Raw genomic sequence first — 12,561 nt, 5'->3', positions numbered from 1 at the left:
AAAATCTCACTACAAATCTTTTCTGAGCTGCTGCCTGGAAAGTCATCATAAGAACGTTCATCCATCCGGCAAGGTACATTGAAAAATCATTCCAGTCTAAAAGATAGTCATAGATGACATAAAAACATTAACGTAACTACCATCCTGAAACTTGCTGATGGCAAAGCCCGGCCTTGCAGCTGGACAACAGAGAGAAAGGCTTCCTGGCTGAGGAAAGAGCACCTTTTTTAAGCTGTTCCAGCCTCCAGGTGGGTGCAGCTCTGTGTGCAGTTTCAGGCCCTGTCGGCACCATTCTCCCTTGCCGGCCCGCTTTTGTGCTTGACACGTTTGCTCTTTGTGTTTGTTCAAATACTACTTCACTAGTGGAAGGAAGAAGCCCCCCTGGCTCTTTTCTCCTATCAGCATGGCAGAGAGATTTGGGAAAGGGAGCTCCTCGCTCTTATCCGAGAGCACTGGGGCCGTTTGCTTGGAGCTCAGCCCTGCCAGGGGCCAAACGCTCCCATAAGGTGGCTCAGGGGCAGTGCAATTGCATGCCCTGGGGGGCATCGAGGTGCCTAAAGAGGCAGGCACTGATGGAGACATTCGAAAATACTTATTTCTTGCTGATTTAAGTGGCTGATGCTCCTGAAAAGCCCACAAAATGTGTAAGTAACTCTAAAACTCTGGCCCAGGGCCCTTCCTGAGGGTCTATGACCTGAGGGTGCTGATGCTGTGTGTGCAGTGCCCAGCACCTGGCAGGATCCAGCCCCGAGCTCCGGTCAGGCCCTGCTGGGCAAAGCCCTTCCCGGCCGTGAGGCCACAAGGACCGTGCTGGCTGCCCGAGCCCACCTGAAGCCTGAGCTTGCCCTGCTGGATCCTCACAACGCGAAGGGACAAAAATCCCAACCACCCCAGCTGGACTCTCTTCGGACACAAAGAATTTGTGGAATAAGATTTGACGGAAGAGGGGTTTGTTTGCAATCGTTTTATTTCTTTACTCTGGTCCTGAAGAAGAGTCCATGGGCAGGTTCCCAGTACCATTTACACTGAGCCACAGCTGTGCTTCCCAGGGCCTGATTTTTTTTGTTGTGAACTGTAGCAAACAGGACATATGCCATATATTGAACTCAAGTTTTCCTTTAAGCTAACACCCTCTACTGTTCACTCCTGCATATTATGCGTAAACAAAATGTAGCCACCACTAAAGTGACTACTGACTTCTGTGTGGCACAGAAATTTCTAGAGTTCTGTCCTAATTTGATTTTTGTTATTCTTCGAAACTAGCACAGCAGTGGCTTAGTCACCTCACCTGCCTGGTACGTCTTTCAGAAAAGACAATGTGCAGCAATGTCACTTCTCAATACTTTTGATGTAGTATACAACTTTGGGATTTATTTTTGAAAATATCTGTGATATTGAAAATACCTGCAATTCCTGCAGTGCCAAGAACAGCCTGATCCTGCTTTGATGCTGTTGAATGTTGGGGCCTTAGTTTAGCGATCAGAGATTTGTGAAGCTGATTTTCTTATTTTTTATGCTATATTTTTATTCGAGGTAGTTGTGAAAGCTGAATGGAGTTTTGTTGTGAACGGTGATTGTTCACATTTCAGAAGTTTTTATTTTAGAGAAGACAGTCCTCTTCTTTTTTGTGTTTAAAGAACCAATGTAAATGAGTTATCAGACTCTGAATTACCATGTAAAACAGACATCCGGGCTTGCCTACTGAGAGAAGGGGTTAAGGGAATTGTAGTAGATAAGGTGCTGCGTAATAATTGTCTAGATTGCTGCGTAGCCCAGAGAATCAAATTGATAGATAGCGCTCAAATGTTTCGCTAACTATTGTGTGAACTGACGCAGGAAGATTTGCGTCTCCTTACAAAGGACAGTTCTTGATAGGAACACCCTGCAGTTTGGGCAAGAGCAAAGAAGCAACTGAGTCTGCGCAAGAACAAAGGGTTACTAGCGGTGACGAAGAGGAGCCATCAGCCTTCATCCCCACGACCCAAGACGACCACCACTAGGAGGCACTGAGCAAGCGCAGTCGGGAGGGACTTATGGAAATGACCTCCTGAAGCTAATTTTAATACGAAGCAGGGACAGGTTATGCATATGTATAGGCTATTGGGAAACTTCCTGCATATGTAACACTTTGCTACAGACAAACAGGGCAAGTTGCCACCTGGAGGTGCGCGCGATTTTGGTGGGACTACCCCCCGTGCTGCCCAGCGCTGAATAAACATACCTACTTTACAGTCTTACAGATTGTGGAGTCTGTGTCCGCACATCACCTACCTCTGAATTACAGGCACGCGCCATTCACCAGCTCTTTACGCAGTAGAGCGGTCAGACCGATCAGCTGATGCTTTAAGGATAAGGTCAAGGCAAATTAAATATCCCTAGAATAAGGTATTATTTGTCACTGGAAGAAGGGTGCTAAACCCCAGAGGGCTTATTTTCTCTCTTTGAAAGACAGCTACATGGCAGTGGAAGAGGCAGGAGAAACTGCTGAGCTCTCCTCCCAAGTCTCTCCATAGCTCTCAGTAGCACAACACAAGTGTCTGAAGCTCAGTTTCAGTCTTCTTATTTCTGCATAAGAACACCCAGCACATCATGCTTTCTAGCAGTCCCCACCTCCCTTAGCAAGAAAAGGGTTTAAGGATAACCTAAATTTAGGAATACTGTTTTCTGGGGGTATGAAACTTGTCCCTCAGTGCTCTGTAAGGAAATAAATGGGGAGCTAACCTTTAGGACTATAATCTGCCAAGACATTCCTTTCTCTCTCACCATTACCAGCATGAAATCAGCCTGTATTTGTTGTTCTGTGCGGCATAGGCAGGCGCAAGCATGGTTAATTCTTATCAGCCACACCGGATTTTAGCAGGATTAATCTCATGAGTTCTTCTGTCTTACTGCCAGCCTCTAAAGCTATTTCCAAAACCTCTCTGGGTCTGCCTCTAGCCCTCAGGTTTGCTGACCACAGAAATTTTTCCCCGAGTTTCCTCTGTGATGAAAAACAGAGGCACCATCCTGGGGAATCCCTCTTCCCAGTGGCAGCTGCGTTGCCATTTCTCATTTGACTTTCCAAGAGCCACCAAAAGATTACTTGCAATCTCTTTGCAGGCTGCTAATCCAGAGTGCTGTATTGCAGTGCCTCGCCGTCCCTCTGAGTCTGACATTAAGTAGACAATCAACAGAACGGTGTTTATGGGTGCTACAGCGATATAAGCAAAGATATGTTGATATCCCTGCCTCAAGTACCACCGAAATAGCTGTAACACCCCCAGGGCAACTCCATAGGCCTACTCAGGCCGAGGCACAGGGTGATACGTAGCCCTCCTCATTCCTTACGCGTGGGCAGCCTCAACTTTCAAACTTAGGTTTGGCTGATAGTTGCTGCTATGGAGGGTCTTTGGCCATTGTATAGGATTTTTAAGTATGTTGTTAGTTTGCTGAAATAAAACTCCTGTTGGTATGGAGCTCGGACAAGCTGGCCCAAAATGAGGGTGATTTTGTTGTCTTAATGAATGTACACGTCCTGATAAGCTATGATAGGCTATGCCAGTGCCTGATAAGTTATCGTGCCTTAACCATGTGCGTGTGCATGCAGAGGTTAAAAGGAGTTAGGGCACAGGTAGCCTAGCGCTCACGCTACAAAAGAAGGCACCTCCACCAAAGAGAGACAAAAGCCACTGTTGGTATGGAGCTCGGACAAGCTGGCCCAAAAAGGCACCTCCACCAAAGAGAGACAAAAGCCATCTAACAAGAACGTCTCTCTCCTACCAAGAGAGCAGTGAGAGCCGGTAACTTGCTCAGTTCAGGTAAATCAGCAAGGGAGCACGCTAACCACTGATCCGAGCTCTCAGCTTGTTTGTTTATGCAAAGCTTGCATACGGGATGCTCTCACCAGCAAAGAGTTCTGGTGTCTTTGCCTTTGTTGTCTGTGGTCATCTTGATACCATAACACAACAGCTCCCACCTGCCCCAACCAGTGATATTTGCTCTTTAAAAGCATTGCTTACTTTCTTCAGGACTTCAGCTTTGCCTCATGGAATTTGGCTGAGTTGGGGCTGGCTGTATCTGCCAGTGGCACCGTAGCCTGAGTACTGCAGGTCTGGCTGTGGGTCGTTCATGCGGAACCACGGAGGACTGCTGCTGCCCTGCTTTACTCTCTGGTCCACAGAAAGTCATATAAAGACCTTTAACAGTGCTGGATAAGTGAAGATTCATCAGGACTTGGCGCTCTTTACTGAAATATTGAACTTCCTGTTGCATTTTCAAACGCTTGCTTCTTATGGCTATTATTAACACCAGTATTAGCAAGGCATACTTTACACCTTGAGCCTTGTATATGATAAATGGAAATAAACAGAGTTGGCTAAAATAGCTCCAAAGCAAAATAAAGAGGGTAGGATTTTTTCTTCTCTTCTTGCTCAGCGGTCGAGGTAAGTCACTGCTTCCTGACAGGGGGCATCAGGCTGCTGGGAGTGCTGTTGAAATGAGGGTCAGCACACGGACGCTCAGGGCTGTTAGCCCCTGCTAGCTTTCCCACACACTTTCTTTAGTCCTTTCGTTTCTTTAGGTCTAAGTTTACAACTTGGCACCGCACTTACAGAAGGCGGTTAGAGACCTCCCACTCACCATTTGTCTCAGAGTCTGGGCAGACTGTGGTCAGATCCAAGTAAAGATACCTGTGAGTTCATGAACGAGAAGTCTTTAATCTGCGATTACCAACGTTTGGCTGCAGACTGTCAGCCGAGTTCCCTCCAACTCATTAGTGAGGCCCAGCAATGACAGCAACTGCCTTCGTAAAGCACAGTGAGACAAGCTTTTAAGCCCTGCTTTACATTTCACATAAGCGTCTCTCTTTGCTTGTGCTTGCTGCTAATGGACCACCGTTATGTGACAGAAAATGCCAATTGATACTGCTTGGAGGAGCGGGGCTGTATCCGTATCAGTGCCTCAGGCCTGACTAGCATTTTGCTGAAATCCCCCTAGAGAGAGCAGGATAGTTTTATTTTCACTAAGAGATGGGACTGTCCTGAGAAGCAACGTAAAAAATAAGTGTACTTCTGTATACTTATTACCCCAAGCTAGTCACCTGGGAAACATTAACAAGGCTGCAATCGTGTTTGTTTAAACAGAGCAGCATGAAAATTCACAGAAAAAAATCTCCACAGCTCCCTGAGCATCTGCTGCACGGCTCACCCAGCCCGTGTCTTCAGGCGGTTTGACTCACACAAGCTCGGAAGCGAATTCACAGGTAGGCTTGCAGGCAGCGGGAATTTCCACACCTCTCTTAGGCCGGGAGCTGTGTCCCTGCTGATCAGTGGCCGTGTGCTCCCCATCCCTCAGGGCTCTCTTCTGGCAGAAAACCCGGCACGGGCAGGTACTTGCTTTTCTGTGAAATGCCCTGTAAACTGGCTGTGCTACAGAAACGATACAGCCGAGTGCTCCCTCGCTCCTGCAATGGGCAGGAGTGTTCCTTATCTGTCCATGCATTGGTCTACTCTTATGCAAATGCATCTATTTGCCGAAGAGCAAATAATATTAGAGTCTTCCTGTTCATTCTTTGCAAAGTTTAGCCTGTAATAGCTTGTATTGTGATTTTGCTTGCAAAAATGTCTGGCTTTAGGTGGATGCTAAGGCTTTCGTGTATATATCAAGGCTCCAGTCCTGTTACACCCAAATGTGTGGGATGCTTTCCATTTATTTAAGTGGGACACAGTGCCGACTGCGGTGTAGTCAGCATTTCTTTTTATGCAAACCAAGGAAAAGCTCATTCACCTTGGGTACAAAAGGATGGCACACAGTCCTATCCTTCCCCCTCGCTGTACCTCTCCCCCCTATGCTGCAGATTAAGGTAAGATAAATGGAGTTTATTCACTTATAATCAGGACAACATGGAGACTGCATGGCGGAATGCTAAACAGGTATGTGCGCCCTTTTGCTTTTATTCATTTGTCGGGACATCTCTCGCTCTAGTGGGGCCAGTTTCTGAAAACAGCTTGGCTGTGTTCAGTTTTCTACAGCAGTCAGTTCCTCACAGGATTAGGCTGTGTCAGAACTGTGAAAATACCTCTGATGTGGATTTCACATGCACCGTTTGAACTTTCCTCTTCCTTGTTTCTGTTTTTCTGTTTTTGAAACATTTTGTTTTGCATTTGCACGTATGAACTGCACAGTTTTGTTCAATGGAGCTCCCACTCTGTTGCTCGGCTCCAAATTCAAGCTGCGAGTTCAAATGCGAGTGGCTCTTTAAGGCAGATCTAATCGGTGCTTCTCTTGGGAAGGAAACCAAATGAGCTTTCCTCCGGTTTGCAATTCAGTCCAATTATTTCACAGATCTTTGTTCATTTAATTCCTTTGAAGTGGAACAATCGGAAGAAATGGGTCAGAACTACAGTGCACACAGGAAATGATAATTTCTCAACATGAAGAAAATGAGGTTTTAAAATGTATTTATTTATTTTAAAAGCCTTATTCTTGTGTCATATGTCCTGACGGTGCTTTATTGCAGACCACAGCAGTCTTGAAAGAACTATTAGAATAAAGTCAATGCCCCTCATGGCAGAACCACGTAGTCAAAGCCTTGGGTACTGTAAAGAAGCTGGGCTCTGTTGATGGCCCTGGACCTACACCAGTTTGGAACAGCTGAGAACTTGAAGTTCAGTGGAGTGAGTTACAAGGCTATCATAAAAGGATGAGGTATCACCTCTTGGATAATATCATTACACATGATATCATTAGTCATCTACCAGATGCAGAAGGAGACTTCTAGCAGCGCTAGTTGCCACTCAACACTTGCTCCTTTTTGACAACAGAGGATGATTATGTACCAGAATTTCTGCTCTGGCTATTGACCGTCTGCCCCATAGGGCCTGATGCTCTCCATGTGTTGGTTGTTCATCACCACTACACACGGTCTGTGAGGTGTACTGCCTCAGCTGACTGAGGAACTGGGGATTACGCTATGTCTAATGCCAGGAATTGGCCTCAAGATGTGGAAGGACAGCTCCGACATGATGTCTGCTTCCAGGTTGGGGCCTGATACAACTCAGTGAACCCAGTGAAAGCTCCTGGAGGAAATCCTGTTTTACAATGTTGAGTTTAGCTGGTGTAGGATTGAGGCTTGATAGCAGCAGACTTGAACCAGCAAATCACTTTTGACGGAGCTAATCTGAAGTTAAGGTTCCATGAATGTTTCATGGAGAATGGAGCTCTGCAGAGGTGTATCTGTTTCCTCCCAAAAGCAATACACGAATGATTCACAGGTATGTATTAGGATGTATTTTACATATTTATGGAAAAATAAGTCATTTGACTAGGAATTATTACTTCTTTTTTCAGCAAGTCATGTCAGTGCATGCTTCTGCGCAAGGTACTATTTGTGGCAGCCTTAGATTAATTCATTTGGTCAAGTTGTTACTATGCTTGCAGTTGTTTCTCCTTGACTCAGGAGAGTTTGAAGAAATATTATTTCAACTCCCTTTTTTATGCCAAGCACGGGAAGAGTTCAGCAATTACCTTTTATTGATGACATTTTATAGTGTGTAAAAGGAGTGATGTGATCTCAGCAATCCAGTGCAGCCGGCTGATTAGTTTGTAAGAAATCACCTTCCACATGCCCCAGAGAAGTAGTACTGCATGCCAACCTGCTTCTTATATCCTTAGCAACTTTCTCTGTTCCTTTCTTTTAGAAAGAGCCTCCAATAATTCTATACATACACGAAGCTGATTTTGTCCACTTCTCACATTAAATTATCTTACATTGCATTATCTTCAGAGTCCAAGATTTTGAAATTTCAATGGGCAGGGAACTGCAACACATGTGCAAATCAGTACATAAAGGACTGTGATACAAACAGCTTTGGAAACTTAAGTCCCACCAGCAGGTATTAGTATATTGTTGTTTGTTATAATTTTTGTGATATTTGGTTACTCCTCCCCATTACCCATCCCTGGAAAATGGCAGCATACTTCTCTGAAATGCTAATCTAGACAGTTTCTCAGTTTTAAGACCTGTTTTCCTTTTTTCCCCCACAGAAATATAGATGTGACTGCTAACTGAACAGATATCAGGAGATGTGCACACTGTCAATTACTTACTAGTTGGAGAGTACTCACGAATTCAAGCTCCTCTTGGTTTGCAGAGCAGCATACGCCTGGTGTGAGCTTGTCCCAGGCTCTAGAACTCCCCAGAGGGAAACCAGTGGGCACGCTGGTCACGTGAGAGTGAACCCAAGCTCCTGTTCCTGCTCTCTAGGAAAAGAAGATGTGAGCAGGGCAGAGAACTGTTATTGTCCAACTCAAAGAAAGTCAAGCCTGAACTCCTCCTCGACGCTCTGAGCCCAGGCTAGCAGAGAGCAGGGCAGATTTACAGAGCTAAGGTCACAAGTGTTGGCTGGCTTGATCCTCTTCTCACATCTACTTTTTGCCTCACAGATTAGGCATTCCCCAAAATGCTGTCCTGCTGCTGGATGCAGGAGGATGCTGCAGTGCACCTTCCAGCAAGCGATGAGTTTTGAATTCTTCCAGTCTATCATGGGCTCATGATTTCATTCTATGATGAACTAAGTCAAGGCTCTGAATACTCCTATTGCAATTAACTCTTATTTTTCTGGTGCATTTGGGAGAAGTTACTGCTGCATCACCTGTCTTTTTTTTTTTCCTTTCTCAGAGGTTACTGATGATTAACCTGAAAACTCAAAAGCCAGCTTGTCCTGGAGTTAAAGGGAGCTTCAACTTGACAGACTAACTCTGGAGAAATGGAAAGCAGCTGGAGAAAGATATTTGTGCAAAATTCTTTCTTTCTCAGAAGATTGTCAAAGTACACGTTATAAAAAAGTGCAGTTTAGGGACTCAACAACTTTGATTTTTTTTTCCAAGTTTTGTTTCTTTTTGAGATTTTAAAGAAAATAGCTCAAGGTGATGTATAATTTTTATGGCCATTTAGGCACTGCATACCTCTAACTCACAGGCATCTAATGAATACAATACAATGGACCTATGCACCATGCATCACAACTAACTTACTGAAGACAAAGATTTCCTAACATGTATTGTTTGAAAAGAAGATTAACGGAAAATACTTTGAGACATATCACCTCAGCTCACCAGCCATTTTCTAACAGCTATAGGATTTTTAAAGCACAGATATTTACTCTAAATTGGCATTGGAGAGATTGTTCTTCGTGTGTTGTGTCTGGAAGGAAGAAAGGGATACTGCAAAGCTAGAATGGGAGAGCTCTAAGAAGAAAATCTTTTTGGGGGAAGCCAAAGGACCCTTCATCATATCCCTTGGGTTGGTGCAGAATGTTTCTGCAGCATCTGCTTTGCTGGTTGGCAAGAGGATAAGAACATTTCATCTTGGCAAAGTCTTTTGACCAGAGGTTGCTAGCAAGGAAAGGCCCTGTTTTCAGGACACACGGACTGATATTGTAGTTATTTGTAGAAATATGTATGCAGTCGGAGGAAAATTTTCTCAGTTCTCCAACTCAACAGGTGACTGGTCTGAAAAGTGGATGCAATAAGAATGAATTAAAAAGTTATTGGACTGCACTGGCACCTAAGGACATGAGATGCCTGCTGCTCCTGAGGGAGCCACTGCTAGCCTCATGCTCCTCAAGCCGCTGCTGGGTAAGATGGAGAAGTGCTTGGTTTTGAGGTGGACCACTGAGAAACCCTGATTTCAGCAGGGAGCAGGTGACTGTTGCTGTCTCCCTGGTAACAGCCAGATGCCTGATCTTCTCAATCCACTATACCTGTGTTGAGTAATTTGTGGATCCTTGTGGAAGTTTGTCTTATTACTGCTGATACGCACGAATGCACATGAATTACTTTTCTTCAGTTTACTAACCTGGCTGTTTAACTCTCAGATATTTTCTGGTTTATTTTTCTCTTGTGCAGCAAGCTCATTTCTTCACCTGCTTTTTTAACAGCAATCCAAGCGCTGTAATTTTCCTGCCTCTTATCTCTTCTACCAGATACGCTACTGTTTAACTGAACCTCTATACCTCAATTACAGATGTGGAACAGAATTTCTTTTCCGTCCTGTATAGTCACTACACCAGTGCAAGCTGGCAGAGTGATGCCTTACAACTTTGTTGCCTGGTTTGATTCTGTTAGCTTCTTTTTCTGCCCAGCTAAATTTATAAACTCAATCTTATTGAAATTTAAGCCCTGCCTCAAATTGCCTGGAACAGTACAAATTCCAAGTTAAACAGTATCAAGGATTTTTTCTGCTAGTCCTGGGCAGTATGGAGAGGCAAAGGGCAAGCAGCATATATGAGACTGCAGAAGTGGGGCTGAATGCAGTAACTCTGAGTGGAGCAAAGAGATTTGAAATGTTAATGACAAGGCAAGGAAGGGAAGAAGGGATGACTTAATGGTGTGGTAGAAATGAGTTGCCTCTATGAAGGAACACCCTTCTTCACCGATGTCACCCATGGGTACTTAAGGGCTAGGGGGTTAGAGCTACAGAGGTATTCGGTTTCCACAGGAGTTCAATGCCCCCATATTTGATCGTGGAGACAGACCTGAGTGATTTGCCACAGGTCACAAGAATTTTCTCACAGAGGAAGGAACTAAAGCCATTTCTCTAGGGAGCAAAGGGTGCACCTAACCACTGGGTCATGTTGCTACCTGTGCTCAGCTCAAGTGTTATTCCTAAAAACCACTAGACATTACAAGAGCTATTGTGGTAATGTTTCTAAGGTGGAAAATTATTCTCACTTGAAAAACAGTAACTGAGGCACAGAAAGATTTGTGGAAAAGCAGAGAGCCAGAATTCAGATCTTCTGTGGTCCAGCTAGTGCCCTACTCAGAAGTCTCTTCTTCCTCCAAGGTATCTAGGAAGCAAATCCCCAATGGCAGCAGGCAGCAGCAGCAGAGGCTTAGTGTCTAATAAAACAAGTTTCTAGACAGAAAGGTGCTGATTAAGTATTACTTAAATGCTAGTATTTTCCTGGACTTCAAAATAAACTAGGAAAGTCTTAAAGTGGGTATTGTCAGCTATGTTCTAATTTTATTAAAGTGAAGATAAAAGTAAATATACAGTGAAGTCAGACTAGAAATACAGAAAATAGAATTCTTGGCACAATAACAAAACAAGAAAATATGAAAGAGGGAAGTAGACAGGCACAGCTGAACAGGGCCTTGAGGGTAAGTATGAGAAGTTCACGATATGAAAGACGAAAGGAAACAAGAGGAAGAATTTGGAGAGTGGACTGACAGCTGAGGAGTTTCACTTGCAAGCTGGAAGTAAGCTGGAAAACAATAAAATGAGAAAGCAAGCTATAAGAGGGAAGACTGTGTTTAATAACCAGGTAGCTGAGGACCAAGGTGTGAAAGACTGTAACGTACAGGGTTGCTTTTTCTTGCCTTTTTTCCCCCTCTCTCTTCTGTTTTGAGGTGCTGGAACTCCAGATTTTCCCTTTCTTATTAATTACAATTTCCAGCTGCAAACTATCACTGCTGCTTTGCTTAATTGCGGACAGAGTGGAACAAAATTGATATTTAATTTGCATACAAAACTACAAAATACTTTGTCGAAATTAGACATGGTAATTCATGGTTGTGTTTTCAAGAGGTGTCTATCGGAGACCAATAATTTTAGGTCACTGAGTTAAATCGTCAGTAGTGCCTTGCTGAACATAACTATTTGGACGGACGATGTCTTGCAGCTGTCAGCATGTTGAACCTACTTGTTGATGGCTCTCAGAGGACTGGCTTAATGATTGAACAAATGAAGCACGAGCTAAACTTGGAAAGCAAATGTCATGGAAATTAGGCAAATGTTGGAAAGAAGGAATATTTGTTCCCTGAATAAGCATGTTTGCACTTGTATCTAACAATTCAGAAAATGGAAAAGTGAAAAGGTATTTCTTTTTTCCTGTTACCTTCAATACCTAGGCAACTGGCCAAACTCTGTCACTAGTAGGTTGAAACCTGCTAGAAAGAAGGTTTGTACAAGAACATAATTAGCACATAGGAATTAATATGAGAACTGGAAAATGTGGCCAAATTTAACTACAGCACTCAAGATAGTTTTCTGCCTCTTAGTGCCTACTATTTTGACAATGACGGAAGACTGTAAACAGCAATTAAACATTTTCGTCAGTTTGCTGTGCGTACTTCGGGCTATTAGCCAAGTATCTGTAGAGCGTTAGTGGTTCCATGTCGACGCTTCTCTTCATTTTCTCTGTGTAGCTTTACATTTTAAATGGGTGTGTTCAATCTCATTTGGGGTTTATTTAGCAGTGATAAAGCTGTGAGCTTTGCAATTAGTTACATCTGGTTTTGGACATAATTTCAAATATACATACTAGCCACATCACCCAGGCTGCCTTTGACGAGGTATAGTCCCAATACCAGAGTTTGGAACAGTCACCGATATGCAGAAAAGCGTAGTATTTAGCCAACCAGATTTTCATTTGGGTAAACTTTTGCCAACCAGAAGCCTGTTCCAGCAGCTTTAGTGAATTAGCTGAGCACTGCGGTACTTGGGAGCTCTGCAAAGCCCTCAGCAGCACCTCTGCCTCAGGAGCAAACGATGCAAGAGGATCAGAAGGAGGGGCAAGGGGT

Source organism: Egretta garzetta, unplaced genomic scaffold (genome assembly GCF_000687185.1).
Source record: "Egretta garzetta isolate BGI_Z169 unplaced genomic scaffold, ASM68718v1 scaffold504, whole genome shotgun sequence".
Lineage (NCBI taxonomy): Eukaryota > Metazoa > Chordata > Aves > Pelecaniformes > Ardeidae > Egretta > Egretta garzetta.
This window is presented reverse-complemented; position numbering follows the sequence as displayed.